The following is a 27,693-nucleotide window of genomic DNA, read 5'->3' as shown; positions in this document are numbered from 1 at the left end:
AATTTTTTGTCAATGTAATTGAATCCAATTAAATTATGTCTTTCGTGCACGGTCAAGTGAAAATGCACAGTAAAACATAGGAGAGCATCTCCGACCTCTCTTAGGACATCTACATGAACACTTGTCCTGCGGTAAAAGGCGGAATTGAAAAGGAAATATTGATGAAAATCCAGGGACGGGGATGTAGCTCAGTGGTAGAGCGTTCGCTTCGCATGTGAAAGGCCCCGGGTTCGATCCCCGGCATCTCCATATTTTTTGGTCGCAGACAAAAGCGGCATCGAGAAATCAAAGTAATCTCGCCTACACAATGCTGCTTTGCCCTAAAAATCATAGAAAGCGCAACGAAATATAAGTGCTGTTTGAACAGCGCAATCGGCACAGATGACTTAAAACTTCAAAATCACTCTTCTTAAAAGGCACGTCTCAAATGCACGCTCAAACATTTCAGGCAAAGCCGAATTAATTCCACACTCCCTTTCCCCGACAGGTTTTACAATTGTGTCTCAATTTTAAATGGATTATAACTTATCGTGAGTCAGAACAAATCGAATGTTAATGTTAATGATTCCAGCCTGAAACAATGCGTTTTATAGAGTTGCGTCGACAGTAGCGACTATTCGCGGTGATTTCGCTTCCTTTTGCAGTCTTACGTTATTTGCATTCTATAGTCTATCTAACGCCAGTCGACATTCCCAGTGACGTTGTAACGTACAAAAAGGCTCGATTGCTGTTTTTGTTGCTCTTTATATGTGTTAAGTTACCCCACTATGAGTAAGTCCCAGGTAGTCTAGTGGTTAGGATTCCGCGCTCTCACCGCGGCGGCCGGGGTTCGATTCCCCGTCTGGGAAGATATTTTTGCGCCTTTTCTCCGGATCGATATTGATATTAATAACGGTATATGCTTCAAACAACTGTTATGTGTACGTGGTCAATGAAAGAAACGATATACGTTTGTCCTATCGTGCATAGTATATACTATATGATTTCCTTTTACAACCGATACTTTATATATGTCTTTCTTCAGCTCAATATATAACGCGGCCGACTGATTGATGGTTCAGTACATGAAAATGAATTACAAATGTACTTGCTCAACACATTTCAATCCCAATACAACTGTTAGAGACATAAAGATAACCATCTCGTCTTGGTGCAAGACTATTTTAATAATCAGAGTGGCATGTGTATACATGGTATGAAAATACACTACTTAAATTTAATGTTCTATCGTTGTGAAGGGGATGTAGCTCAGTGGTAGAGCGTTCGCTTTGCATGTGAAAGGCCCCGGGTTCGATCCCCGGCATCTCCACTCCTAATTTTTTGTCAATGTAATTGAATCCAATTAAATTATGTCTTTCGTGCACGGTCAAGTGAAAATGCACAGTAAAACATAGGAGAGCATCTCCGACCTCTCTTAGGACATCTACATGAACACTTGTCCTGCGGTAAAAGGCGGAATTGAAAAGGAAATATTGATGAAAATCCAGGGACGGGGATGTAGCTCAGTGGTAGAGCGTTCGCTTCGCATGTGAAAGGCCCCGGGTTCGATCCCCGGCATCTCCATATTTTTTGGTCGCAGACAAAAGCGGCATCGAGAAATCAAAGTAATCTCGCCTACACAATGCTGCTTTGCCCTAAAAATCATAGAAAGCGCAACGAAATATAAGTGCTGTTTGAACAGCGCAATCGGCACAGATGACTTAAAACTTCAAAATCACTCTTCTTAAAAGGCACGTCTCAAATGCACGCTCAAACATTTCAGGCAAAGCCGAATTAATTCCACACTCCCTTTCCCCGACAGGTTTTACAATTGTGTCTCAATTTTAAATGGATTATAACTTATCGTGAGTCAGAACAAATCGAATGTTAATGTTAATGATTCCAGCCTGAAACAATGCGTTTTATAGAGTTGCGTCGACAGTAGCGACTATTCGCGGTGATTTCGCTTCCTTTTGCAGTCTTACGTTATTTGCATTCTATAGTCTATCTAACGCCAGTCGACATTCCCAGTGACGTTGTAACGTACAAAAAGGCTCGATTGCTGTTTTTGTTGCTCTTTATATGTGTTAAGTTACCCCACTATGAGTAAGTCCCAGGTAGTCTAGTGGTTAGGATTCCGCGCTCTCACCGCGGCGGCCGGGGTTCGATTCCCCGTCTGGGAAGATATTTTTGCGCCTTTTCTCCGGATCGATATTGATATTAATAACGGTATATGCTTCAAACAACTGTTATGTGTACGTGGTCAATGAAAGAAACGATATACGTTTGTCCTATCGTGCATAGTATATACTATATGATTTCCTTTTACAACCGATACTTTATATATGTCTTTCTTCAGCTCAATATATAACGCGGCCGACTGATTGATGGTTCAGTACATGAAAATGAATTACAAATGTACTTGCTCAACACATTTCAATCCCAATACAACTGTTAGAGACATAAAGATAACCATCTCGTCTTGGTGCAAGACTATTTTAATAATCAGAGTGGCATGTGTATACATGGTATGAAAATACACTACTTAAATTTAATGTTCTATCGTTGTGAAGGGGATGTAGCTCAGTGGTAGAGCGTTCGCTTTGCATGTGAAAGGCCCCGGGTTCGATCCCCGGCATCTCCACTCCTAATTTTTTGTCAATGTAATTGAATCCAATTAAATTATGTCTTTCGTGCACGGTCAAGTGAAAATGCACAGTAAAACATAGGAGAGCATCTCCGACCTCTCTTAGGACATCTACATGAACACTTGTCCTGCGGTAAAAGGCGGAATTGAAAAGGAAATATTGATGAAAATCCAGGGACGGGGATGTAGCTCAGTGGTAGAGCGTTCGCTTCGCATGTGAAAGGCCCCGGGTTCGATCCCCGGCATCTCCATATTTTTTGGTCGCAGACAAAAGCGGCATCGAGAAATCAAAGTAATCTCGCCTACACAATGCTGCTTTGCCCTAAAAATCATAGAAAGCGCAACGAAATATAAGTGCTGTTTGAACAGCGCAATCGGCACAGATGACTTAAAACTTCAAAATCACTCTTCTTAAAAGGCACGTCTCAAATGCACGCTCAAACATTTCAGGCAAAGCCGAATTAATTCCACACTCCCTTTCCCCGACAGGTTTTACAATTGTGTCTCAATTTTAAATGGATTATAACTTATCGTGAGTCAGAACAAATCGAATGTTAATGTTAATGATTCCAGCCTGAAACAATGCGTTTTATAGAGTTGCGTCGACAGTAGCGACTATTCGCGGTGATTTCGCTTCCTTTTGCAGTCTTACGTTATTTGCATTCTATAGTCTATCTAACGCCAGTCGACATTCCCAGTGACGTTGTAACGTACAAAAAGGCTCGATTGCTGTTTTTGTTGCTCTTTATATGTGTTAAGTTACCCCACTATGAGTAAGTCCCAGGTAGTCTAGTGGTTAGGATTCCGCGCTCTCACCGCGGCGGCCGGGGTTCGATTCCCCGTCTGGGAAGATATTTTTGCGCCTTTTCTCCGGATCGATATTGATATTAATAACGGTATATGCTTCAAACAACTGTTATGTGTACGTGGTCAATGAAAGAAACGATATACGTTTGTCCTATCGTGCATAGTATATACTATATGATTTCCTTTTACAACCGATACTTTATATATGTCTTTCTTCAGCTCAATATATAACGCGGCCGACTGATTGATGGTTCAGTACATGAAAATGAATTACAAATGTACTTGCTCAACACATTTCAATCCCAATACAACTGTTAGAGACATAAAGATAACCATCTCGTCTTGGTGCAAGACTATTTTAATAATCAGAGTGGCATGTGTATACATGGTATGAAAATACACTACTTAAATTTAATGTTCTATCGTTGTGAAGGGGATGTAGCTCAGTGGTAGAGCGTTCGCTTTGCATGTGAAAGGCCCCGGGTTCGATCCCCGGCATCTCCACTCCTAATTTTTTGTCAATGTAATTGAATCCAATTAAATTATGTCTTTCGTGCACGGTCAAGTGAAAATGCACAGTAAAACATAGGAGAGCATCTCCGACCTCTCTTAGGACATCTACATGAACACTTGTCCTGCGGTAAAAGGCGGAATTGAAAAGGAAATATTGATGAAAATCCAGGGACGGGGATGTAGCTCAGTGGTAGAGCGTTCGCTTCGCATGTGAAAGGCCCCGGGTTCGATCCCCGGCATCTCCATATTTTTTGGTCGCAGACAAAAGCGGCATCGAGAAATCAAAGTAATCTCGCCTACACAATGCTGCTTTGCCCTAAAAATCATAGAAAGCGCAACGAAATATAAGTGCTGTTTGAACAGCGCAATCGGCACAGATGACTTAAAACTTCAAAATCACTCTTCTTAAAAGGCACGTCTCAAATGCACGCTCAAACATTTCAGACAAAGCCGAATTAATTCCACACTCCCTTTCCCCGACAGGTTTTACAATTGTGTCTCAATTTTAAATGGATTATAACTTATCGTGAGTCAGAACAAATCGAATGTTAATGTTAATGATTCCAGCCTGAAACAATGCGTTTTATAGAGTTGCGTCGACAGTAGCGACTATTCGCGGTGATTTCGCTTCCTTTTGCAGTCTTACGTTATTTGCATTCTATAGTCTATCTAACGCCAGTCGACATTCCCAGTGACGTTGTAACGTACAAAAAGGCTCGATTGCTGTTTTTGTTGCTCTTTATATGTGTTAAGTTACCCCACTATGAGTAAGTCCCAGGTAGTCTAGTGGTTAGGATTCCGCGCTCTCACCGCGGCGGCCGGGGTTCGATTCCCCGTCTGGGAAGATATTTTTGCGCCTTTTCTCCGGATCGATATTGATATTAATAACGGTATATGCTTCAAACAACTGTTATGTGTACGTGGTCAATGAAAGAAACGATATACGTTTGTCCTATCGTGCATAGTATATACTATATGATTTCCTTTTACAACCGATACTTTATATATGTCTTTCTTCAGCTCAATATATAACGCGGCCGACTGATTGATGGTTCAGTACATGAAAATGAATTACAAATGTACTTGCTCAACACATTTCAATCCCAATACAACTGTTAGAGACATAAAGATAACCATCTCGTCTTGGTGCAAGACTATTTTAATAACCAGAGTGGCATGTGTATACATGGTATGAAAATACACTACTTAAATTTAATGTTCTATCGTTGTGAAGGGGATGTAGCTCAGTGGTAGAGCGTTCGCTTTGCATGTGAAAGGCCCCGGGTTCGATCCCCGGCATCTCCACTCCTAATTTTTTTGTCAATGTAATTGAATCCAATTAAATTATGTCTTTCGTGCACGGTCAAGTGAAAATGCACAGTAAAACATAGGAGAGCATCTCCGACCTCTCTTAGGACATCTACATGAACACTTGTCCTGCGGTAAAAGGCGGAATTGAAAAGGAAATATTGATGAAAATCCAGGGACGGGGATGTAGCTCAGTGGTAGAGCGTTCGCTTCGCATGTGAAAGGCCCCGGGTTCGATCCCCGGCATCTCCATATTTTTTGGTCGCAGACAAAAGCGGCATCGAGAAATCAAAGTAATCTCGCCTACACAATGCTGCTTTGCCCTAAAAATCATAGAAAGCGCAACGAAATATAAGTGCTGTTTGAACAGCGCAATCGGCACAGATGACTTAAAACTTCAAAATCACTCTTCTTAAAAGGCACGTCTCAAATGCACGCTCAAACATTTCAGGCAAAGCCGAATTAATTCCACACTCCCTTTCCCCGACAGGTTTTACAATTGTGTCTCAATTTTAAATGGATTATAACTTATCGTGAGTCAGAACAAATCGAATGTTAATGTTAATGATTCCAGCCTGAAACAATGCGTTTTATAGAGTTGCGTCGACAGTAGCGACTATTCGCGGTGATTTCGCTTCCTTTTGCAGTCTTACGTTATTTGCATTCTATAGTCTATCTAACGCCAGTCGACATTCCCAGTGACGTTGTAACGTACAAAAAGGCTCGATTGCTGTTTTTGTTGCTCTTTATATGTGTTAAGTTACCCCACTATGAGTAAGTCCCAGGTAGTCTAGTGGTTAGGATTCCGCGCTCTCACCGCGGCGGCCGGGGTTCGATTCCCCGTCTGGGAAGATATTTTTGCGCCTTTTCTCCGGATCGATATTGATATTAATAACGGTATATGCTTCAAACAACTGTTATGTGTACGTGGTCAATGAAAGAAACGATATACGTTTGTCCTATCGTGCATAGTATATACTATATGATTTCCTTTTACAACCGATACTTTATATATGTCTTTCTTCAGCTCAATATATAACGCGGCCGACTGATTGATGGTTCAGTACATGAAAATGAATTACAAATGTACTTGCTCAACACATTTCAATCCCAATACAACTGTTAGAGACATAAAGATAACCATCTCGTCTTGGTGCAAGACTATTTTAATAATCAGAGTGGCATGTGTATACATGGTATGAAAATACACTACTTAAATTTAATGTTCTATCGTTGTGAAGGGGATGTAGCTCAGTGGTAGAGCGTTCGCTTTGCATGTGAAAGGCCCCGGGTTCGATCCCCGGCATCTCCACTCCTAATTTTTTGTCAATGTAATTGAATCCAATTAAATTATGTCTTTCGTGCACGGTCAAGTGAAAATGCACAGTAAAACATAGGAGAGCATCTCCGACCTCTCTTAGGACATCTACATGAACACTTGTCCTGCGGTAAAAGGCGGAATTGAAAAGGAAATATTGATGAAAATCCAGGGACGGGGATGTAGCTCAGTGGTAGAGCGTTCGCTTCGCATGTGAAAGGCCCCGGGTTCGATCCCCGGCATCTCCATATTTTTTGGTCGCAGACAAAAGCGGCATCGAGAAATCAAAGTAATCTCGCCTACACAATGCTGCTTTGCCCTAAAAATCATAGAAAGCGCAACGAAATATAAGTGCTGTTTGAACAGCGCAATCGGCACAGATGACTTAAAACTTCAAAATCACTCTTCTTAAAAGGCACGTCTCAAATGCACGCTCAAACATTTCAGACAAAGCCGAATTAATTCCACACTCCCTTTCCCCGACAGGTTTTACAATTGTGTCTCAATTTTAAATGGATTATAACTTATCGTGAGTCAGAACAAATCGAATGTTAATGTTAATGATTCCAGCCTGAAACAATGCGTTTTATAGAGTTGCGTCGACAGTAGCGACTATTCGCGGTGATTTCGCTTCCTTTTGCAGTCTTACGTTATTTGCATTCTATAGTCTATCTAACGCCAGTCGACATTCCCAGTGACGTTGTAACGTACAAAAAGGCTCGATTGCTGTTTTTGTTGCTCTTTATATGTGTTAAGTTACCCCACTATGAGTAAGTCCCAGGTAGTCTAGTGGTTAGGATTCCGCGCTCTCACCGCGGCGGCCGGGGTTCGATTCCCCGTCTGGGAAGATATTTTTGCGCCTTTTCTCCGGATCGATATTGATATTAATAACGGTATATGCTTCAAACAACTGTTATGTGTACGTGGTCAATGAAAGAAACGATATACGTTTGTCCTATCGTGCATAGTATATACTATATGATTTCCTTTTACAACCGATACTTTATATATGTCTTTCTTCAGCTCAATATATAACGCGGCCGACTGATTGATGGTTCAGTACATGAAAATGAATTACAAATGTACTTGCTCAACACATTTCAATCCCAATACAACTGTTAGAGACATAAAGATAACCATCTCGTCTTGGTGCAAGACTATTTTAATAACCAGAGTGGCATGTGTATACATGGTATGAAAATACACTACTTAAATTTAATGTTCTATCGTTGTGAAGGGGATGTAGCTCAGTGGTAGAGCGTTCGCTTTGCATGTGAAAGGCCCCGGGTTCGATCCCCGGCATCTCCACTCCTAATTTTTTTGTCAATGTAATTGAATCCAATTAAATTATGTCTTTCGTGCACGGTCAAGTGAAAATGCACAGTAAAACATAGGAGAGCATCTCCGACCTCTCTTAGGACATCTACATGAACACTTGTCCTGCGGTAAAAGGCGGAATTGAAAAGGAAATATTGATGAAAATCCAGGGACGGGGATGTAGCTCAGTGGTAGAGCGTTCGCTTCGCATGTGAAAGGCCCCGGGTTCGATCCCCGGCATCTCCATATTTTTTGGTCGCAGACAAAAGCGGCATCGAGAAATCAAAGTAATCTCGCCTACACAATGCTGCTTTGCCCTAAAAATCATAGAAAGCGCAACGAAATATAAGTGCTGTTTGAACAGCGCAATCGGCACAGATGACTTAAAACTTCAAAATCACTCTTCTTAAAAGGCACGTCTCAAATGCACGCTCAAACATTTCAGGCAAAGCCGAATTAATTCCACACTCCCTTTCCCCGACAGGTTTTACAATTGTGTCTCAATTTTAAATGGATTATAACTTATCGTGAGTCAGAACAAATCGAATGTTAATGTTAATGATTCCAGCCTGAAACAATGCGTTTTATAGAGTTGCGTCGACAGTAGCGACTATTCGCGGTGATTTCGCTTCCTTTTGCAGTCTTACGTTATTTGCATTCTATAGTCTATCTAACGCCAGTCGACATTCCCAGTGACGTTGTAACGTACAAAAAGGCTCGATTGCTGTTTTTGTTGCTCTTTATATGTGTTAAGTTACCCCACTATGATTAAGTCCCAGGTAGTCTAGTGGTTAGGATTCCGCGCTCTCACCGCGGCGGCCGGGGTTCGATTCCCCGTCTGGGAAGATATTTTTGCGCCTTTTCTCCGGATCGATATTGATATTAATAACGGTATATGCTTCAAACAACTGTTATGTGTACGTGGTCAATGAAAGAAACGATATACGTTTGTCCTATCGTGCATAGTATATACTATATGATTTCCTTTTACAACCGATACTTTATATATGTCTTTCTTCAGCTCAATATATAACGCGGCCGACTGATTGATGGTTCAGTACATGAAAATGAATTACAAATGTACTTGCTCAACACATTTCAATCCCAATACAACTGTTAGAGACATAAAGATAACCATCTCGTCTTGGTGCAAGACTATTTTAATAACCAGAGTGGCATGTGTATACATGGTATGAAAATACACTACTTAAATTTAATGTTCTATCGTTGTGAAGGGGATGTAGCTCAGTGGTAGAGCGTTCGCTTTGCATGTGAAAGGCCCCGGGTTCGATCCCCGGCATCTCCACTCCTAATTTTTTTGTCAATGTAATTGAATCCAATTAAATTATGTCTTTCGTGCACGGTCAAGTGAAAATGCACAGTAAAACATAGGAGAGCATCTCCGACCTCTCTTAGGACATCTACATGAACACTTGTCCTGCGGTAAAAGGCGGAATTGAAAAGGAAATATTGATGAAAATCCAGGGACGGGGATGTAGCTCAGTGGTAGAGCGTTCGCTTCGCATGTGAAAGGCCCCGGGTTCGATCCCCGGCATCTCCATATTTTTTGGTCGCAGACAAAAGCGGCATCGAGAAATCAAAGTAATCTCGCCTACACAATGCTGCTTTGCCCTAAAAATCATAGAAAGCGCAACGAAATATAAGTGCTGTTTGAACAGCGCAATCGGCACAGATGACTTAAAACTTCAAAATCACTCTTCTTAAAAGGCACGTCTCAAATGCACGCTCAAACATTTCAGGCAAAGCCGAATTAATTCCACACTCCCTTTCCCCGACAGGTTTTACAATTGTGTCTCAATTTTAAATGGATTATAACTTATCGTGAGTCAGAACAAATCGAATGTTAATGTTAATGATTCCAGCCTGAAACAATGCGTTTTATAGAGTTGCGTCGACAGTAGCGACTATTCGCGGTGATTTCGCTTCCTTTTGCAGTCTTACGTTATTTGCATTCTATAGTCTATCTAACGCCAGTCGACATTCCCAGTGACGTTGTAACGTACAAAAAGGCTCGATTGCTGTTTTTGTTGCTCTTTATATGTGTTAAGTTACCCCACTATGAGTAAGTCCCAGGTAGTCTAGTGGTTAGGATTCCGCGCTCTCACCGCGGCGGCCGGGGTTCGATTCCCCGTCTGGGAAGATATTTTTGCGCCTTTTCTCCGGATCGATATTGATATTAATAACGGTATATGCTTCAAACAACTGTTATGTGTACGTGGTCAATGAAAGAAACGATATACGTTTGTCCTATCGTGCATAGTATATACTATATGATTTCCTTTTACAACCGATACTTTATATATGTCTTTCTTCAGCTCAATATATAACGCGGCCGACTGATTGATGGTTCAGTACATGAAAATGAATTACAAATGTACTTGCTCAACACATTTCAATCCCAATACAACTGTTAGAGACATAAAGATAACCATCTCGTCTTGGTGCAAGACTATTTTAATAATCAGAGTGGCATGTGTATACATGGTATGAAAATACACTACTTAAATTTAATGTTCTATCGTTGTGAAGGGGATGTAGCTCAGTGGTAGAGCGTTCGCTTTGCATGTGAAAGGCCCCGGGTTCGATCCCCGGCATCTCCACTCCTAATTTTTTGTCAATGTAATTGAATCCAATTAAATTATGTCTTTCGTGCACGGTCAAGTGAAAATGCACAGTAAAACATAGGAGAGCATCTCCGACCTCTCTTAGGACATCTACATGAACACTTGTCCTGCGGTAAAAGGCGGAATTGAAAAGGAAATATTGATGAAAATCCAGGGACGGGGATGTAGCTCAGTGGTAGAGCGTTCGCTTCGCATGTGAAAGGCCCCGGGTTCGATCCCCGGCATCTCCATATTTTTTGGTCGCAGACAAAAGCGGCATCGAGAAATCAAAGTAATCTCGCCTACACAATGCTGCTTTGCCCTAAAAATCATAGAAAGCGCAACGAAATATAAGTGCTGTTTGAACAGCGCAATCGGCACAGATGACTTAAAACTTCAAAATCACTCTTCTTAAAAGGCACGTCTCAAATGCACGCTCAAACATTTCAGGCAAAGCCGAATTAATTCCACACTCCCTTTCCCCGACAGGTTTTACAATTGTGTCTCAATTTTAAATGGATTATAACTTATCGTGAGTCAGAACAAATCGAATGTTAATGTTAATGATTCCAGCCTGAAACAATGCGTTTTATAGAGTTGCGTCGACAGTAGCGACTATTCGCGGTGATTTCGCTTCCTTTTGCAGTCTTACGTTATTTGCATTCTATAGTCTATCTAACGCCAGTCGACATTCCCAGTGACGTTGTAACGTACAAAAAGGCTCGATTGCTGTTTTTGTTGCTCTTTATATGTGTTAAGTTACCCCACTATGAGTAAGTCCCAGGTAGTCTAGTGGTTAGGATTCCGCGCTCTCACCGCGGCGGCCGGGGTTCGATTCCCCGTCTGGGAAGATATTTTTGCGCCTTTTCTCCGGATCGATATTGATATTAATAACGGTATATGCTTCAAACAACTGTTATGTGTACGTGGTCAATGAAAGAAACGATATACGTTTGTCCTATCGTGCATAGTATATACTATATGATTTCCTTTTACAACCGATACTTTATATATGTCTTTCTTCAGCTCAATATATAACGCGGCCGACTGATTGATGGTTCAGTACATGAAAATGAATTACAAATGTACTTGCTCAACACATTTCAATCCCAATACAACTGTTAGAGACATAAAGATAACCATCTCGTCTTGGTGCAAGACTATTTTAATAATCAGAGTGGCATGTGTATACATGGTATGAAAATACACTACTTAAATTTAATGTTCTATCGTTGTGAAGGGGATGTAGCTCAGTGGTAGAGCGTTCGCTTTGCATGTGAAAGGCCCCGGGTTCGATCCCCGGCATCTCCACTCCTAATTTTTTGTCAATGTAATTGAATCCAATTAAATTATGTCTTTCGTGCACGGTCAAGTGAAAATGCACAGTAAAACATAGGAGAGCATCTCCGACCTCTCTTAGGACATCTACATGAACACTTGTCCTGCGGTAAAAGGCGGAATTGAAAAGGAAATATTGATGAAAATCCAGGGACGGGGATGTAGCTCAGTGGTAGAGCGTTCGCTTCGCATGTGAAAGGCCCCGGGTTCGATCCCCGGCATCTCCATATTTTTTGGTCGCAGACAAAAGCGGCATCGAGAAATCAAAGTAATCTCGCCTACACAATGCTGCTTTGCCCTAAAAATCATAGAAAGCGCAACGAAATATAAGTGCTGTTTGAACAGCGCAATCGGCACAGATGACTTAAAACTTCAAAATCACTCTTCTTAAAAGGCACGTCTCAAATGCACGCTCAAACATTTCAGGCAAAGCCGAATTAATTCCACACTCCCTTTCCCCGACAGGTTTTACAATTGTGTCTCAATTTTAAATGGATTATAACTTATCGTGAGTCAGAACAAATCGAATGTTAATGTTAATGATTCCAGCCTGAAACAATGCGTTTTATAGAGTTGCGTCGACAGTAGCGACTATTCGCGGTGATTTCGCTTCCTTTTGCAGTCTTACGTTATTTGCATTCTATAGTCTATCTAACGCCAGTCGACATTCCCAGTGACGTTGTAACGTACAAAAAGGCTCGATTGCTGTTTTTGTTGCTCTTTATATGTGTTAAGTTACCCCACTATGAGTAAGTCCCAGGTAGTCTAGTGGTTAGGATTCCGCGCTCTCACCGCGGCGGCCGGGGTTCGATTCCCCGTCTGGGAAGATATTTTTGCGCCTTTTCTCCGGATCGATATTGATATTAATAACGGTATATGCTTCAAACAACTGTTATGTGTACGTGGTCAATGAAAGAAACGATATACGTTTGTCCTATCGTGCATAGTATATACTATATGATTTCCTTTTACAACCGATACTTTATATATGTCTTTCTTCAGCTCAATATATAACGCGGCCGACTGATTGATGGTTCAGTACATGAAAATGAATTACAAATGTACTTGCTCAACACATTTCAATCCCAATACAACTGTTAGAGACATAAAGATAACCATCTCGTCTTGGTGCAAGACTATTTTAATAATCAGAGTGGCATGTGTATACATGGTATGAAAATACACTACTTAAATTTAATGTTCTATCGTTGTGAAGGGGATGTAGCTCAGTGGTAGAGCGTTCGCTTTGCATGTGAAAGGCCCCGGGTTCGATCCCCGGCATCTCCACTCCTAATTTTTTGTCAATGTAATTGAATCCAATTAAATTATGTCTTTCGTGCACGGTCAAGTGAAAATGCACAGTAAAACATAGGAGAGCATCTCCGACCTCTCTTAGGACATCTACATGAACACTTGTCCTGCGGTAAAAGGCGGAATTGAAAAGGAAATATTGATGAAAATCCAGGGACGGGGATGTAGCTCAGTGGTAGAGCGTTCGCTTCGCATGTGAAAGGCCCCGGGTTCGATCCCCGGCATCTCCATATTTTTTGGTCGCAGACAAAAGCGGCATCGAGAAATCAAAGTAATCTCGCCTACACAATGCTGCTTTGCCCTAAAAATCATAGAAAGCGCAACGAAATATAAGTGCTGTTTGAACAGCGCAATCGGCACAGATGACTTAAAACTTCAAAATCACTCTTCTTAAAAGGCACGTCTCAAATGCACGCTCAAACATTTCAGGCAAAGCCGAATTAATTCCACACTCCCTTTCCCCGACAGGTTTTACAATTGTGTCTCAATTTTAAATGGATTATAACTTATCGTGAGTCAGAACAAATCGAATGTTAATGTTAATGATTCCAGCCTGAAACAATGCGTTTTATAGAGTTGCGTCGACAGTAGCGACTATTCGCGGTGATTTCGCTTCCTTTTGCAGTCTTACGTTATTTGCATTCTATAGTCTATCTAACGCCAGTCGACATTCCCAGTGACGTTGTAACGTACAAAAAGGCTCGATTGCTGTTTTTGTTGCTCTTTATATGTGTTAAGTTACCCCACTATGAGTAAGTCCCAGGTAGTCTAGTGGTTAGGATTCCGCGCTCTCACCGCGGCGGCCGGGGTTCGATTCCCCGTCTGGGAAGATATTTTTGCGCCTTTTCTCCGGATCGATATTGATATTAATAACGGTATATGCTTCAAACAACTGTTATGTGTACGTGGTCAATGAAAGAAACGATATACGTTTGTCCTATCGTGCATAGTATATACTATATGATTTCCTTTTACAACCGATACTTTATATATGTCTTTCTTCAGCTCAATATATAACGCGGCCGACTGATTGATGGTTCAGTACATGAAAATGAATTACAAATGTACTTGCTCAACACATTTCAATCCCAATACAACTGTTAGAGACATAAAGATAACCATCTCGTCTTGGTGCAAGACTATTTTAATAATCAGAGTGGCATGTGTATACATGGTATGAAAATACACTACTTAAATTTAATGTTCTATCGTTGTGAAGGGGATGTAGCTCAGTGGTAGAGCGTTCGTTTTTCGAAAGAACATAATAGAATCGTACCAGAAAGTGGAATTTTAAGTAAAATCGTTTTGAAAACAAGCCGGAATGGTTTGGACATTTTGATAGGAAAAACGGAAAGAGGACGTCTGATATTGTTGCGAATGGGCCGTGAAAGGTTGGAACTTCTCGTTCCAGGGGAACCTGAGTACCTTAGGTTTAACAAAGTGGTAACCGAGGACTTTCAAGATGTACGAACAACACCATTAATGAATGATGCAGTGAATGACGGAATATTGAAGATAGAAAAAATTGTAAAAATTAAAAAACTGTAACTTTTTTATTGATATTTTGTAATTTGTTTTTATTGTGAGAAAGTTGGTATGTTTCGGTGAGAAAATGAGAGAAAAAGTTTTAGCTGATTAATGATAATTATATTGTTATGTTGTTTGTTTGTCTTATTATTGCTGATAACTGCCCTAAGATTTAATACTTTCGATTTTTTTTTGCGTAGTGGAATGGAGACCAGCCCTGTGCGAATTATTATTTTGATTGTAACATTTTGTGTCATATGTCGGACAATAAGACTGTATAAACACGTAACTTTGTGATTCTTTCATTGTATTCTGTGTAAGCTTTCTTATAATTGTGAATGTATGAGCTGAATGGTAGATTAGATAGAGATTGAATATAAGTATAGGGATATGATATTTTTCTATAGAAAATGATATGTATATGTATATAAATATGAGACTCGAAAGTAAATTATCAGACACTTATATGTTCGTGACAAATATTTCACGCTATATAAATAATGTTTCAAATGTGATTTGTTTCAGAGAAAGGACAATAACTATTGACAATGTTTTCACTTTTGTGTAACTGAAACTGTGATATGTATATATGAATGTTGATTATAATAAAGATAAAAAAAAAAAAAAAGAGCGTTCGCTTTGCATGTGAAAGGCCCCGGGTTCGATCCCCGGCATCTCCACTCCTAATTTTTTGTCAATGTAATTGAATCCAATTAAATTATGTCTTTCGTGCACGGTCAAGTGAAAATGCACAGTAAAACATAGGAGAGCATCTCCGACCTCTCTTAGGACATCTACATGAACACTTGTCCTGCGGTAAAAGGCGGAATTGAAAAGGAAATATTGATGAAAATCCAGGGACGGGGATGTAGCTCAGTGGTAGAGCGTTCGCTTCGCATGTGAAAGGCCCCGGGTTCGATCCCCGGCATCTCCATATTTTTTGGTCGCAGACAAAAGCGGCATCGAGAAATCAAAGTAATCTCGCCTACACAATGCTGCTTTGCCCTAAAAATCATAGAAAGCGCAACGAAATATAAGTGCTGTTTGAACAGCGCAATCGGCACAGATGACTTAAAACTTCAAAATCACTCTTCTTAAAAGGCACGTCTCAAATGCACGCTCAAACATTTCAGGCAAAGCCGAATTAATTCCACACTCCCTTTCCCCGACAGGTTTTACAATTGTGTCTCAATTTTAAATGGATTATAACTTATCGTGAGTCAGAACAAATCGAATGTTAATGTTAATGATTCCAGCCTGAAACAATGCGTTTTATAGAGTTGCGTCGACAGTAGCGACTATTCGCGGTGATTTCGCTTCCTTTTGCAGTCTTACGTTATTTGCATTCTATAGTCTATCTAACGCCAGTCGACATTCCCAGTGACGTTGTAACGTACAAAAAGGCTCGATTGCTGTTTTTGTTGCTCTTTATATGTGTTAAGTTACCCCACTATGAGTAAGTCCCAGGTAGTCTAGTGGTTAGGATTCCGCGCTCTCACCGCGGCGGCCGGGGTTCGATTCCCCGTCTGGGAAGATATTTTTGCGCCTTTTCTCCGGATCGATATTGATATTAATAACGGTATATGCTTCAAACAACTGTTATGTGTACGTGGTCAATGAAAGAAACGATATACGTTTGTCCTATCGTGCATAGTATATACTATATGATTTCCTTTTACAACCGATACTTTATATATGTCTTTCTTCAGCTCAATATATAACGCGGCCGACTGATTGATGGTTCAGTACATGAAAATGAATTACAAATGTACTTGCTCAACACATTTCAATCCCAATACAACTGTTAGAGACATAAAGATAACCATCTCGTCTTGGTGCAAGACTATTTTAATAATCAGAGTGGCATGTGTATACATGGTATGAAAATACACTACTTAAATTTAATGTTCTATCGTTGTGAAGGGGATGTAGCTCAGTGGTAGAGCGTTCGTTTTTCGAAAGAACATAATAGAATCGTACCAGAAAGTGGAATTTTAAGTAAAATCGTTTTGAAAACAAGCCGGAATGGTTTGGACATTTTGATAGGAAAAACGGAAAGAGGACGTCTGATATTGTTGCGAATGGGCCGTGAAAGGTTGGAACTTCTCGTTCCAGGGGAACCTGAGTACCTTAGGTTTAACAAAGTGGTAACCGAGGACTTTCAAGATGTACGAACAACACCATTAATGAATGATGCAGTGAATGACGGAATATTGAAGATAGAAAAAATTGTAAAAATTAAAAAACTGTAACTTTTTTATTGATATTTTGTAATTTGTTTTTATTGTGAGAAAGTTGGTATGTTTCGGTGAGAAAATGAGAGAAAAAGTTTTAGCTGATTAATGATAATTATATTGTTATGTTGTTTGTTTGTCTTATTATTGCTGATAACTGCCCTAAGATTTAATACTTTCGATTTTTTTTTGCGTAGTGGAATGGAGACCAGCCCTGTGCGAATTATTATTTTGATTGTAACATTTTGTGTCATATGTCGGACAATAAGACTGTATAAACACGTAACTTTGTGATTCTTTCATTGTATTCTGTGTAAGCTTTCTTATAATTGTGAATGTATGAGCTGAATGGTAGATTAGATAGAGATTGAATATAAGTATAGGGATATGATATTTTTCTATAGAAAATGATATGTATATGTATATAAATATGAGACTCGAAAGTAAATTATCAGACACTTATATGTTCGTGACAAATATTTCACGCTATATAAATAATGTTTCAAATGTGATTTGTTTCAGAGAAAGGACAATAACTATTGACAATGTTTTCACTTTTGTGTAACTGAAACTGTGATATGTATATATGAATGTTGATTATAATAAAGATAAAAAAAAAAAAAAAGAGCGTTCGCTTTGCATGTGAAAGGCCCCGGGTTCGATCCCCGGCATCTCCACTCCTAATTTTTTGTCAATGTAATTGAATCCAATTAAATTATGTCTTTCGTGCACGGTCAAGTGAAAATGCACAGTAAAACATAGGAGAGCATCTCCGACCTCTCTTAGGACATCTACATGAACACTTGTCCTGCGGTAAAAGGCGGAATTGAAAAGGAAATATTGATGAAAATCCAGGGACGGGGATGTAGCTCAGTGGTAGAGCGTTCGCTTCGCATGTGAAAGGCCCCGGGTTCGATCCCCGGCATCTCCATATTTTTTGGTCGCAGACAAAAGCGGCATCGAGAAATCAAAGTAATCTCGCCTACACAATGCTGCTTTGCCCTAAAAATCATAGAAAGCGCAACGAAATATAAGTGCTGTTTGAACAGCGCAATCGGCACAGATGACTTAAAACTTCAAAATCACTCTTCTTAAAAGGCACGTCTCAAATGCACGCTCAAACATTTCAGGCAAAGCCGAATTAATTCCACACTCCCTTTCCCCGACAGGTTTTACAATTGTGTCTCAATTTTAAATGGATTATAACTTATCGTGAGTCAGAACAAATCGAATGTTAATGTTAATGATTCCAGCCTGAAACAATGCGTTTTATAGAGTTGCGTCGACAGTAGCGACTATTCGCGGTGATTTCGCTTCCTTTTGCAGTCTTACGTTATTTGCATTCTATAGTCTATCTAACGCCAGTCGACATTCCCAGTGACGTTGTAACGTACAAAAAGGCTCGATTGCTGTTTTTGTTGCTCTTTATATGTGTTAAGTTACCCCACTATGAGTAAGTCCCAGGTAGTCTAGTGGTTAGGATTCCGCGCTCTCACCGCGGCGGCCGGGGTTCGATTCCCCGTCTGGGAAGATATTTTTGCGCCTTTTCTCCGGATCGATATTGATATTAATAACGGTATATGCTTCAAACAACTGTTATGTGTACGTGGTCAATGAAAGAAACGATATACGTTTGTCCTATCGTGCATAGTATATACTATATGATTTCCTTTTACAACCGATACTTTATATATGTCTTTCTTCAGCTCAATATATAACGCGGCCGACTGATTGATGGTTCAGTACATGAAAATGAATTACAAATGTACTTGCTCAACACATTTCAATCCCAATACAACTGTTAGAGACATAAAGATAACCATCTCGTCTTGGTGCAAGACTATTTTAATAATCAGAGTGGCATGTGTATACATGGTATGAAAATACACTACTTAAATTTAATGTTCTATCGTTGTGAAGGGGATGTAGCTCAGTGGTAGAGCGTTCGCTTTGCATGTGAAAGGCCCCGGGTTCGATCCCCGGCATCTCCACTCCTAATTTTTTGTCAATGTAATTGAATCCAATTAAATTATGTCTTTCGTGCACGGTCAAGTGAAAATGCACAGTAAAACATAGGAGAGCATCTCCGACCTCTCTTAGGACATCTACATGAACACTTGTCCTGCGGTAAAAGGCGGAATTGAAAAGGAAATATTGATGAAAATCCAGGGACGGGGATGTAGCTCAGTGGTAGAGCGTTCGCTTCGCATGTGAAAGGCCCCGGGTTCGATCCCCGGCATCTCCATATTTTTTGGTCGCAGACAAAAGCGGCATCGAGAAATCAAAGTAATCTCGCCTACACAATGCTGCTTTGCCCTAAAAATCATAGAAAGCGCAACGAAATATAAGTGCTGTTTGAACAGCGCAATCGGCACAGATGACTTAAAACTTCAAAATCACTCTTCTTAAAAGGCACGTCTCAAATGCACGCTCAAACATTTCAGGCAAAGCCGAATTAATTCCACACTCCCTTTCCCCGACAGGTTTTACAATTGTGTCTCAATTTTAAATGGATTATAACTTATCGTGAGTCAGAACAAATCGAATGTTAATGTTAATGATTCCAGCCTGAAACAATGCGTTTTATAGAGTTGCGTCGACAGTAGCGACTATTCGCGGTGATTTCGCTTCCTTTTGCAGTCTTACGTTATTTGCATTCTATAGTCTATCTAACGCCAGTCGACATTCCCAGTGACGTTGTAACGTACAAAAAGGCTCGATTGCTGTTTTTGTTGCTCTTTATATGTGTTAAGTTACCCCACTATGAGTAAGTCCCAGGTAGTCTAGTGGTTAGGATTCCGCGCTCTCACCGCGGCGGCCGGGGTTCGATTCCCCGTCTGGGAAGATATTTTTGCGCCTTTTCTCCGGATCGATATTGATATTAATAACGGTATATGCTTCAAACAACTGTTATGTGTACGTGGTCAATGAAAGAAACGATATACGTTTGTCCTATCGTGCATAGTATATACTATATGATTTCCTTTTACAACCGATACTTTATATATGTCTTTCTTCAGCTCAAAATATAACGCGGCCGACTGATTGATGGTTCAGTACATGAAAATGAATTACAAATGTACTTGCTCAACACATTTCAATCCCAATACAACTGTTAGAGACATAAAGATAACCATCTCGTCTTGGTGCAAGACTATTTTAATAATCAGAGTGGCATGTGTATACATGGTATGAAAATACACTACTTAAATTTAATGTTCTATCGTTGTGAAGGGGATGTAGCTCAGTGGTAGAGCGTTCGCTTTGCATGTGAAAGGTCCCGGGTTCGATCCCCGGCATCTCCACTCCTAATTTTTTGTCAATGTAATTGAATCCAATTAAATTATGTCTTTCGTGCACGGTCAAGTGAAAATGCATAGTAAAACATAGGAGAGCATCTCCGACCTCTCTTAGGACATCTACATGAACACTTGTCCTGCGGTAAAAGGCGGAATTGAAAAGGAAATATTGATGAAAATCCAGGGACGGGGATGTAGCTCAGTGGTAGAGCGTTCGCTTCGCATGTGAAAGGCCCCGGGTTCGATCCCCGGCATCTCCATATTTTTTGGTCGCAGACAAAAGCGGCATCGAGAAATCAAAGTAATCTCGCCTACACAATGCTGCTTTGCCCTAAAAATCATAGAAAGCGCAACGAAATATAAGTGCTGTTTGAACAGCGCAATCGGCACAGATGACTTAAAACTTCAAAATCACTCTTCTTAAAAGGCACGTCTCAAATGCACGCTCAAACATTTCAGGCAAAGCCGAATTAATTCCACACTCCCTTTCCCCGACAGGTTTTACAATTGTGTCTCAATTTTAAATGGATTATAACTTATCGTGAGTCAGAACAAATCGAATGTTAATGTTAATGATTCCAGCCTGAAACAATGCGTTTTATAGAGTTGCGTCGACAGTAGCGACTATTCGCGGTGATTTCGCTTCCTTTTGCAGTCTTACGTTATTTGCATTCTATAGTCTATCTAACGCCAGTCGACATTCCCAGTGACGTTGTAACGTACAAAAAGGCTCGATTGCTGTTTTTGTTGCTCTTTATATGTGTTAAGTTACCCCACTATGAGTAAGTCCCAGGTAGTCTAGTGGTTAGGATTCCGCGCTCTCACCGCGGCGGCCGGGGTTCGATTCCCCGTCTGGGAAGATATTTTTGCGCCTTTTCTCCGGATCGATATTGATATTAATAACGGTATATGCTTCAAACAACTGTTATGTGTACGTGGTCAATGAAAGAAACGATATACGTTTGTCCTATCGTGCATAGTATATACTATATGATTTCCTTTTACAACCGATACTTTATATATGTCTTTCTTCAGCTCAATATATAACGCGGCCGACTGATTGATGGTTCAGTACATGAAAATGAATTACAAATGTACTTGCTCAACACATTTCAATCCCAATACAACTGTTAGAGACATAAAGATAACCATCTCGTCTTGGTGCAAGACTATTTTAATAATCAGAGTGGCATGTGTATACATGGTATGAAAATACACTACTTAAATTTAATGTTCTATCGTTGTGAAGGGGATGTAGCTCAGTGGTAGAGCGTTCGCTTTGCATGTGAAAGGCCCCGGGTTCGATCCCCGGCATCTCCACTCCTAATTTTTTTGATTCCCAACTGAGCGCAGCCCAGGATGGACGTGTCATAATTGCTCCGGTGGACAAATCTGTGTTTCAACAGGATATTATGATTCGATAATAACAGTAAGGATTTATTTATGTTTTATTAACAAAACTTTAATGTATTAAGAAGAGAAACTGTCATTATAAACTGTAGTTCCCCCTAATCCGACGATTATTCGTGTGGAAAAGGGGGGTCGTTTAGGAGCACTCGAGTGTTTGTTTACAAATTTGGGCTGTGCTTGCTTGTAATTTTCCGGAATGACCGGCGAAATGGAGCAAACTAGTAAAAAATCTTATTTTTCTCAACGGAATGGTAGCCGTGGTACTGGGAATGGATATAATCAAAAGCAAAATTATGTTCGTGATGCAAAGTCGTATCAGAGAGATTGTACTGTGAGAATTGAAGTAATCAATACAGATGTTATTGGTGAAAGAATAGTAATCGAAGATATTGAAACAGTCACTGGTTTAAATTCGGTGTTAGCTGTTGTCAAAAATGATGCCATGTCGTATGATATAACATTAGATAGTAAGCAGACTGCTTTCCGTCTAGTGCAAGAAGGAATTGATATTGCAAATAATGAATATCAAGTCAGCATGTTACATTCGGATATAACTGTTGTTTCTATAATGCAACTTCCATCGTTTATTTCGGATGATGATATAAGAAGTAAATTAGTATCAAAAGGGGTGAAAATCGTTTCTCCTATATACAGACGAGCAATACCTGGAACGCAGGTAGCAGACGGGACAAGATTTATGAAATGCAAATTTCCACAGGGTATGTTGGCTTTGCCATGGACAATACCTTTCAAAATCGGCTCAGATACGAAATATTTTCGGCTTGTACATAACAACCAGATAAAGGTCTGCTCGGAGTGTTTGTCACCGGAGCATATGCGTAAACAATGTCCGTACTTTGTTTGTCACGGGTGTGGCCAATATGGACATTCGAAGAGACAATGTAAAGCTAGTAGATGTGAATATTGCCATAATTTACCGTTGTTTTGTGTGTGTGGAAGTAGCTCAAATACCAAAAAAGATCAACCTCCAGCATATAAAAAGAAGAAGAACTGTGAAGTATGTAATTTCTATTTTTGTATGTGCAAATGTAACATTTGTGGGAAAAAAGACTGTATATGCGCCTGTTTCAAATGTGAAAAGTACCCATGTATATGTACCTGCTCTTTCTGTAAAAGTGATCCGTGTGTATGTCCGTGTCAGGACTGCCGTAAGCATCCATGTGTGTGTACATGCGACACATGTACAGAAAAAAGCGATCGTTGTACTTGCAACAAACAGAATGACGAAAATGGTCCGGAAATAGTTAACATTACCGGTGAAAATGATGATGAAGATATGTCTGAAGTTTGGTCAGAGGAAGATGTTGCCGATACTGATCCTAAAACAACTGTTCCGATAGAAGTTAATGTGGTGCAAAATAAACCAAAAAGACACCCCCAGGAGGAAAACAGAAAGAGAAAGATGGACAGTGATACCGAAAGTAACAATGAGATAACAGACGATGAACTATTGAATCTAGATAACGAGGAAGATGTTAATGAAAACGTCAATTTAGACAAGGATTTTTCTGATGGCAAAAAGTTAAAAATAGCTAGTAATGACGCTCCTCCTAGTGAAAATATTGTCACTGGGGAGAGTAAAAATGAAATTGAAATTGAGCAGTGTTGCTCTAATGATGAAAGCACCTTCGTTGGTGACGAAGAAGTCTCCATGGAAGGTGCAAATGAAAATGAGTCTTCTATCTGTTCTGATGGTGAAAATGACACCCCAGATAAATTTGTAAGTGCAAAAATGGCCAGAAAAATTAAGAAAAAACAGAGGAAACTTGAAAGGAGATCTATTGCAAAACCTACTCCCAATTTGAGTGGTAAAAATGTAAGAAAGGTGGTTGACAGTAAAAAATAATAAAAATGGATAAGTTTATATGCAAGTTTGTTTTTCTTTTTGCAATGGTGGTAATTTGTTCTTTTAATTGTAATGGTTTAAAGAATGTAATTAATTTTGAGAATTTTATAAGTATTATTCATGATAGAAAATTTAGTATGGTATTATTACAAGAAACATTTTGGGATGATGCTTATGTAGATAGTGTTAAACACCTATATGAAGGTGATATATATTGTAGTAACAGTTTAAATGGTAGAAGGGGTGTGGCTGTTTTAGTGAATAATAATCTTAAAAATAAGATAAAATGTGTATATAAAGACTCTGATGGCAGATTTATCCATATAACATATGAAGAAGATGGACAATTGTTTAATGTAATTTCATTGTATGCACCAAATGTTAATGCTGAAAGAGTTATCTTTTTTAACTTTGTTAAACTGTATACGGAAAAGTTAGATAACTTGATAATTGGTGGGGATTTTAATACTTCTCTATCTATGCTAGATAGAGGTGGTAAAAGTAATCATGTTATTGATGAACCATGTAAAAAATTATGTGACTTGATTGAAAATAACAACTTGTATGATGTATGGCGTACTAGAAATAAAAGTTCTAGAATATTTTCATGGAAAAGAATTTGTAATGGAGAATTACAACAAAGTAGAATTGATTATTTTCTTGTAAATAAACAGTTATCTCCTTATGTTCAGAATGTATATTATAATACTACTAGTTTAAGTGATCATTCGTTTGTAATTATGAATTTTAACTGTAGTAATATTGAAAGAGGTCCTGGATTGTGGGTCCTCAATAATACATTATTATGTAATGAAGAATATGTAAGGAGAGTAAAAGAAATTATTTCTGATGAAAAAGAAAATGAATTATATAATAAAGATTTAATGATTTGGTGGGATAATCTTAAATATAAAATTAAAAGATATTCTCAAATTTTTTCTTCTAAAATGGCCAAAGAAAATAGAAGAGATTTTTATAGATTAGAAAGGCAAATCAATTTTTTATGTGAAAAAGCTGCTTGTGGTGTAGATATTGATGTAGCTAAGTTAGAAAGTTTGAAACTTGAGTTGTCAGCATATGAATTAGAAAAATGTAGAGGTGCAGTACTCAGATCAAAAGCTATTTGGGCTGTTGAGTCAGATAAATGTACAAAGTATTTTTTAAATTTGGAGAAATATAAACAAGAGAATAATTCTATAAAAGAATTACTAAATGAAAATAATGAATCAGTTTATGCTACTGAAGGTATTTTAGATTTACAATATAAATTTTATAAAGAATTGTACTCATGTGTAGATACAGATAATGATAAAATGTCAGAATTGTTAGATAGTGTAGATACAAAAATAGATGACAATGATTGTAATTTTTGTGATGCTGATATTTCACATGAAGAAATTTTTAAAGCAATAAATCAAATGTCAAAAAATAAAAGTCCAGGGTCTGATGGACTCACAGTTGAGTTTTACTGTCAATTTTATAATGAACTCAGAAATGTTTTATTTGATTTGTTTAATGTTATTGAAAAAGAAGGTGTTTTAGGCAGGTCTATGAAATGTGGAGTGATTAGTCTTATATATAAAAAGAAAGGTGATAAAAAGTCTTTGAAAAATTATAGACCTATTTCATTACTACAGGTTGATTATAAAATATTAGCCAGGATAATGGCAAATAGATTTAAGATTGTATTGCCTAAGATTGTATCTAATGATCAAACATGTTGTATTATTGGTAGGGATATATCAAATAATATTGCAAATGTAAGAGATATTATAGAACTCATTGAAAAAGATGAACTTGAAGGGTATATAATGAAAATAGATCAGGAAAAAGCATTTGACAGAGTGAGTCATAAATATTTGTTATATGTGTTAAGGAAATATGGATTTGGTGATAGATTTGTAAAATGGATTGAAATATTTTATAATGGTATTAATAGTGCTGTAAAATGTAATGGATTTTTGACAAACTATTTTCATATTAAAAATGGTATTAGACAAGGCTGTCCTATAAGTGCATTATTGTATGTTTTAGCTGCTGAGCCTTTACATAGTAAGATTGTTAAAAATGATTTGATAAAAGGTATTGTTGTTCCAAATAGTGGAAAAGAAGGATTAATTTTTCAACATGCAGACGATACAACTTTATCTGTTTGTAATAAACAATCTATATCAGAAGTTTTTAAAGTTTTTGATTTATATAGTAGAGCAACTGGTGCTAAAATTAATAGACAAAAATCTGAAATTTTATGTGTTGGAAAGGGAGAATTGTCACCTGTAGAAAAACAGGAGTATGGTTTACAAGTATGTGATAATAATGTACAGTTACTTGGTGTTTATGTTGGAAAAAACAGAAATATATGTGATGATCTAAATTGGAAAGAAAAGATATCAAAATTGAAATCTCTTTTGAATATATGGTTACAAAGGCAATTAACATTGCAGGGTAGAGTTGTTGTTGTAAATACGTTAATGATGTCTAGATTTTGGTACACTCTTTTTGTATCCTCTATCCCGGAATGGGCTTATAATGAGATAAAGATTTTATGTGTTAATTTTGTATGGAATAAGAGATCTCATTTGGTGAATTATAATGTTATAATAAATCATAAATGTAATGGAGGTTTGCAATTAGTTGATATGAAATGTAAAATACATGCATTTAGACTAAAGTTTTTAGGAAGATTGATAAATGATGAATATGATGTACTATGGAAGCATACTTTTCTATACTTTGTGTCAAAGATTTATAATATGAATCTTGGTTTAGAAGTCTTGTTTATGCAAGTACCACGTTGTGAATTAAAATGTTTACCGATTGTGTATATTGAAATGTTAGAAGCTTGGTATATCTTGAGACAGAAGTCTGAATTGAAATTGAGTGTAGAAAATATATATGACCAACCATTGTTTAGGAATCCGGATATTGTATTGAAGGATAAACCAATACTTTGGTATGATTTTATAAATGCTGGTATTATATCTCTTAAGGATATATGTTATGAGGTTAAAACAGGGTTTTTACCTGATTGTGCTATTGTTGAAATAATACAAAATGTATTTGAAAATGCAAATGTAAAGAATGTAATTGATCGTTATCATTGTTTAATTTGTGCAATTCCTGATGACTGGAAGCAGACCGTGCAACGTGAATTGCATTATAGGAATGCAAAAAGAACAATAGACATTTCTGTTATTATTAATCATGTACCATTTGAGTTACCATTGTGTACTGTTAAAAAGCTGTATAATTGTTTATTAGATGATATTTGTAAAGATCCATGTGGTGTTGAAATGTGGAAAACACTGTTCAATATTGATGATAATGACATTAGTAAAATGTGGTGTAATGTAAATTTATTCTGGAAACCTGCAAAGTGTATTGAATTAGATTACAAAATCCTTCATAATTGTATATTTACTAAAAGTAAATTTAAAAGAATTGGATGGTCAGATGATGATTTATGTGATGTTTGTGGTAGTGAAATTGAAGATCTATTACATATGTTAATAAACTGTGATGAACTGTTAGAATTTCATAACTATTTGTCTGAACTGTTTGTAAAATTATTTGAAAATTGTGATTCTGACAAAATAAGTGGTGTACAAAGTGAACATTTGCTACTATTTGGGTTAAATTGGAAAATGAAAGGTGTTAATGACAGTTTTGTTAACTTTCTGCTTTCAACTGCAAGATATTGTATATTTAGAAGAAGGAATATTATTATGAATGGCAAAACAAATGTTAATTTAGTTCAACTTTTTAAGTACGCACTGAAACATTATGTCATGTATTTTTATGTGTATATGTGTCAAAAAGGTAAAATGAAGTCTTTATTTGAAAAGAAATTTTTGCTTGATAATCCTCTGGTTAAAGAAGAAGATGATGATATAATATTTAAATTGTAGTAATTTGAAAATGTAAACTGATTGTGTCATGTAGACATTTATACAGAAGCTTGAAATTGAATGTTATAGACATTTCGAATTGATATTGAGTCTTGTGATAATGTTTTATGTATTTTAATGTGTATAATATGATGTCTTATTTTAATAAAGATAAAAAAAAAAAGGATTCCGCGCTCTCACCGCGGCGGCCGGGGTTCGATTCCCCGTCTGGGAAGATATTTTTGCGCCTTTTCTCCGGATCGATATTGATATTAATAACGGTATATGCTTCAAACAACTGTTATGT

At 38.1% G+C, this 27,693-nt stretch overlaps 43 non-coding genes across 43 annotated transcripts; all 43 read left to right on the top strand.

Annotated features, from left to right (window-relative positions):
• Window positions 1-177: 177 nt before the first annotated feature.
• Window positions 178-249, top strand: Trnaa-cgc (transfer RNA alanine (anticodon CGC)). Its single transcript has one exon. It is a non-coding gene; the product is annotated as a tRNA-Ala (tRNA).
• A 527-nt stretch (window positions 250-776) lies between these two features.
• Window positions 777-848, top strand: Trnae-cuc (transfer RNA glutamic acid (anticodon CUC)). The gene has a single exon. It is a non-coding gene; the product is annotated as a tRNA-Glu (tRNA).
• A 389-nt stretch (window positions 849-1,237) lies between these two features.
• Window positions 1,238-1,309, top strand: Trnaa-ugc (transfer RNA alanine (anticodon UGC)). The gene has a single exon. It is a non-coding gene; the product is annotated as a tRNA-Ala (tRNA).
• A 182-nt stretch (window positions 1,310-1,491) lies between these two features.
• On the top strand, window positions 1,492-1,563 carry Trnaa-cgc (transfer RNA alanine (anticodon CGC)). The gene has a single exon. It is a non-coding gene; the product is annotated as a tRNA-Ala (tRNA).
• A 527-nt stretch (window positions 1,564-2,090) lies between these two features.
• Trnae-cuc (transfer RNA glutamic acid (anticodon CUC)) lies at window positions 2,091-2,162 on the top strand. Its single transcript has one exon. It is a non-coding gene; the product is annotated as a tRNA-Glu (tRNA).
• A 389-nt stretch (window positions 2,163-2,551) lies between these two features.
• Trnaa-ugc (transfer RNA alanine (anticodon UGC)) lies at window positions 2,552-2,623 on the top strand. Its single transcript has one exon. It is a non-coding gene; the product is annotated as a tRNA-Ala (tRNA).
• A 182-nt stretch (window positions 2,624-2,805) lies between these two features.
• Window positions 2,806-2,877, top strand: Trnaa-cgc (transfer RNA alanine (anticodon CGC)). The gene has a single exon. It is a non-coding gene; the product is annotated as a tRNA-Ala (tRNA).
• A 527-nt stretch (window positions 2,878-3,404) lies between these two features.
• Window positions 3,405-3,476, top strand: Trnae-cuc (transfer RNA glutamic acid (anticodon CUC)). The gene has a single exon. It is a non-coding gene; the product is annotated as a tRNA-Glu (tRNA).
• Window positions 3,477-3,865: 389 nt separating this feature from the next.
• Trnaa-ugc (transfer RNA alanine (anticodon UGC)) lies at window positions 3,866-3,937 on the top strand. The gene has a single exon. It is a non-coding gene; the product is annotated as a tRNA-Ala (tRNA).
• Window positions 3,938-4,119: 182 nt separating this feature from the next.
• Trnaa-cgc (transfer RNA alanine (anticodon CGC)) lies at window positions 4,120-4,191 on the top strand. Its single transcript has one exon. It is a non-coding gene; the product is annotated as a tRNA-Ala (tRNA).
• A 527-nt stretch (window positions 4,192-4,718) lies between these two features.
• Trnae-cuc (transfer RNA glutamic acid (anticodon CUC)) lies at window positions 4,719-4,790 on the top strand. Its single transcript has one exon. It is a non-coding gene; the product is annotated as a tRNA-Glu (tRNA).
• A 389-nt stretch (window positions 4,791-5,179) lies between these two features.
• On the top strand, window positions 5,180-5,251 carry Trnaa-ugc (transfer RNA alanine (anticodon UGC)). Its single transcript has one exon. It is a non-coding gene; the product is annotated as a tRNA-Ala (tRNA).
• A 183-nt stretch (window positions 5,252-5,434) lies between these two features.
• Trnaa-cgc (transfer RNA alanine (anticodon CGC)) lies at window positions 5,435-5,506 on the top strand. The gene has a single exon. It is a non-coding gene; the product is annotated as a tRNA-Ala (tRNA).
• Window positions 5,507-6,033: 527 nt separating this feature from the next.
• On the top strand, window positions 6,034-6,105 carry Trnae-cuc (transfer RNA glutamic acid (anticodon CUC)). Its single transcript has one exon. It is a non-coding gene; the product is annotated as a tRNA-Glu (tRNA).
• Window positions 6,106-6,494: 389 nt separating this feature from the next.
• Window positions 6,495-6,566, top strand: Trnaa-ugc (transfer RNA alanine (anticodon UGC)). The gene has a single exon. It is a non-coding gene; the product is annotated as a tRNA-Ala (tRNA).
• Window positions 6,567-6,748: 182 nt separating this feature from the next.
• Trnaa-cgc (transfer RNA alanine (anticodon CGC)) lies at window positions 6,749-6,820 on the top strand. Its single transcript has one exon. It is a non-coding gene; the product is annotated as a tRNA-Ala (tRNA).
• A 527-nt stretch (window positions 6,821-7,347) lies between these two features.
• On the top strand, window positions 7,348-7,419 carry Trnae-cuc (transfer RNA glutamic acid (anticodon CUC)). The gene has a single exon. It is a non-coding gene; the product is annotated as a tRNA-Glu (tRNA).
• Window positions 7,420-7,808: 389 nt separating this feature from the next.
• Trnaa-ugc (transfer RNA alanine (anticodon UGC)) lies at window positions 7,809-7,880 on the top strand. The gene has a single exon. It is a non-coding gene; the product is annotated as a tRNA-Ala (tRNA).
• Window positions 7,881-8,063: 183 nt separating this feature from the next.
• Trnaa-cgc (transfer RNA alanine (anticodon CGC)) lies at window positions 8,064-8,135 on the top strand. The gene has a single exon. It is a non-coding gene; the product is annotated as a tRNA-Ala (tRNA).
• A 527-nt stretch (window positions 8,136-8,662) lies between these two features.
• Window positions 8,663-8,734, top strand: Trnae-cuc (transfer RNA glutamic acid (anticodon CUC)). The gene has a single exon. It is a non-coding gene; the product is annotated as a tRNA-Glu (tRNA).
• A 389-nt stretch (window positions 8,735-9,123) lies between these two features.
• Window positions 9,124-9,195, top strand: Trnaa-ugc (transfer RNA alanine (anticodon UGC)). Its single transcript has one exon. It is a non-coding gene; the product is annotated as a tRNA-Ala (tRNA).
• A 183-nt stretch (window positions 9,196-9,378) lies between these two features.
• On the top strand, window positions 9,379-9,450 carry Trnaa-cgc (transfer RNA alanine (anticodon CGC)). Its single transcript has one exon. It is a non-coding gene; the product is annotated as a tRNA-Ala (tRNA).
• A 527-nt stretch (window positions 9,451-9,977) lies between these two features.
• Trnae-cuc (transfer RNA glutamic acid (anticodon CUC)) lies at window positions 9,978-10,049 on the top strand. Its single transcript has one exon. It is a non-coding gene; the product is annotated as a tRNA-Glu (tRNA).
• Window positions 10,050-10,438: 389 nt separating this feature from the next.
• Trnaa-ugc (transfer RNA alanine (anticodon UGC)) lies at window positions 10,439-10,510 on the top strand. Its single transcript has one exon. It is a non-coding gene; the product is annotated as a tRNA-Ala (tRNA).
• A 182-nt stretch (window positions 10,511-10,692) lies between these two features.
• On the top strand, window positions 10,693-10,764 carry Trnaa-cgc (transfer RNA alanine (anticodon CGC)). Its single transcript has one exon. It is a non-coding gene; the product is annotated as a tRNA-Ala (tRNA).
• A 527-nt stretch (window positions 10,765-11,291) lies between these two features.
• On the top strand, window positions 11,292-11,363 carry Trnae-cuc (transfer RNA glutamic acid (anticodon CUC)). Its single transcript has one exon. It is a non-coding gene; the product is annotated as a tRNA-Glu (tRNA).
• A 389-nt stretch (window positions 11,364-11,752) lies between these two features.
• Window positions 11,753-11,824, top strand: Trnaa-ugc (transfer RNA alanine (anticodon UGC)). The gene has a single exon. It is a non-coding gene; the product is annotated as a tRNA-Ala (tRNA).
• A 182-nt stretch (window positions 11,825-12,006) lies between these two features.
• On the top strand, window positions 12,007-12,078 carry Trnaa-cgc (transfer RNA alanine (anticodon CGC)). Its single transcript has one exon. It is a non-coding gene; the product is annotated as a tRNA-Ala (tRNA).
• Window positions 12,079-12,605: 527 nt separating this feature from the next.
• On the top strand, window positions 12,606-12,677 carry Trnae-cuc (transfer RNA glutamic acid (anticodon CUC)). The gene has a single exon. It is a non-coding gene; the product is annotated as a tRNA-Glu (tRNA).
• A 389-nt stretch (window positions 12,678-13,066) lies between these two features.
• On the top strand, window positions 13,067-13,138 carry Trnaa-ugc (transfer RNA alanine (anticodon UGC)). The gene has a single exon. It is a non-coding gene; the product is annotated as a tRNA-Ala (tRNA).
• Window positions 13,139-13,320: 182 nt separating this feature from the next.
• Window positions 13,321-13,392, top strand: Trnaa-cgc (transfer RNA alanine (anticodon CGC)). Its single transcript has one exon. It is a non-coding gene; the product is annotated as a tRNA-Ala (tRNA).
• A 527-nt stretch (window positions 13,393-13,919) lies between these two features.
• Window positions 13,920-13,991, top strand: Trnae-cuc (transfer RNA glutamic acid (anticodon CUC)). Its single transcript has one exon. It is a non-coding gene; the product is annotated as a tRNA-Glu (tRNA).
• A 1,560-nt stretch (window positions 13,992-15,551) lies between these two features.
• Trnaa-cgc (transfer RNA alanine (anticodon CGC)) lies at window positions 15,552-15,623 on the top strand. Its single transcript has one exon. It is a non-coding gene; the product is annotated as a tRNA-Ala (tRNA).
• Window positions 15,624-16,150: 527 nt separating this feature from the next.
• Trnae-cuc (transfer RNA glutamic acid (anticodon CUC)) lies at window positions 16,151-16,222 on the top strand. Its single transcript has one exon. It is a non-coding gene; the product is annotated as a tRNA-Glu (tRNA).
• A 1,560-nt stretch (window positions 16,223-17,782) lies between these two features.
• Trnaa-cgc (transfer RNA alanine (anticodon CGC)) lies at window positions 17,783-17,854 on the top strand. Its single transcript has one exon. It is a non-coding gene; the product is annotated as a tRNA-Ala (tRNA).
• Window positions 17,855-18,381: 527 nt separating this feature from the next.
• Window positions 18,382-18,453, top strand: Trnae-cuc (transfer RNA glutamic acid (anticodon CUC)). Its single transcript has one exon. It is a non-coding gene; the product is annotated as a tRNA-Glu (tRNA).
• A 389-nt stretch (window positions 18,454-18,842) lies between these two features.
• Trnaa-ugc (transfer RNA alanine (anticodon UGC)) lies at window positions 18,843-18,914 on the top strand. Its single transcript has one exon. It is a non-coding gene; the product is annotated as a tRNA-Ala (tRNA).
• A 182-nt stretch (window positions 18,915-19,096) lies between these two features.
• Window positions 19,097-19,168, top strand: Trnaa-cgc (transfer RNA alanine (anticodon CGC)). Its single transcript has one exon. It is a non-coding gene; the product is annotated as a tRNA-Ala (tRNA).
• Window positions 19,169-19,695: 527 nt separating this feature from the next.
• On the top strand, window positions 19,696-19,767 carry Trnae-cuc (transfer RNA glutamic acid (anticodon CUC)). Its single transcript has one exon. It is a non-coding gene; the product is annotated as a tRNA-Glu (tRNA).
• Window positions 19,768-20,156: 389 nt separating this feature from the next.
• Window positions 20,157-20,228, top strand: Trnaa-ugc (transfer RNA alanine (anticodon UGC)). Its single transcript has one exon. It is a non-coding gene; the product is annotated as a tRNA-Ala (tRNA).
• Window positions 20,229-20,410: 182 nt separating this feature from the next.
• On the top strand, window positions 20,411-20,482 carry Trnaa-cgc (transfer RNA alanine (anticodon CGC)). The gene has a single exon. It is a non-coding gene; the product is annotated as a tRNA-Ala (tRNA).
• Window positions 20,483-21,009: 527 nt separating this feature from the next.
• Trnae-cuc (transfer RNA glutamic acid (anticodon CUC)) lies at window positions 21,010-21,081 on the top strand. The gene has a single exon. It is a non-coding gene; the product is annotated as a tRNA-Glu (tRNA).
• Window positions 21,082-21,470: 389 nt separating this feature from the next.
• Trnaa-ugc (transfer RNA alanine (anticodon UGC)) lies at window positions 21,471-21,542 on the top strand. Its single transcript has one exon. It is a non-coding gene; the product is annotated as a tRNA-Ala (tRNA).
• The last annotated feature ends 6,151 nt before the right edge of the window (window positions 21,543-27,693 follow it).

Source organism: Mytilus trossulus, chromosome 2 (genome assembly GCF_036588685.1).
Source record: "Mytilus trossulus isolate FHL-02 chromosome 2, PNRI_Mtr1.1.1.hap1, whole genome shotgun sequence".
Classification (NCBI taxonomy): domain Eukaryota; kingdom Metazoa; phylum Mollusca; class Bivalvia; order Mytilida; family Mytilidae; genus Mytilus; species Mytilus trossulus.
This window is presented reverse-complemented; position numbering and strand designations above follow the sequence as displayed.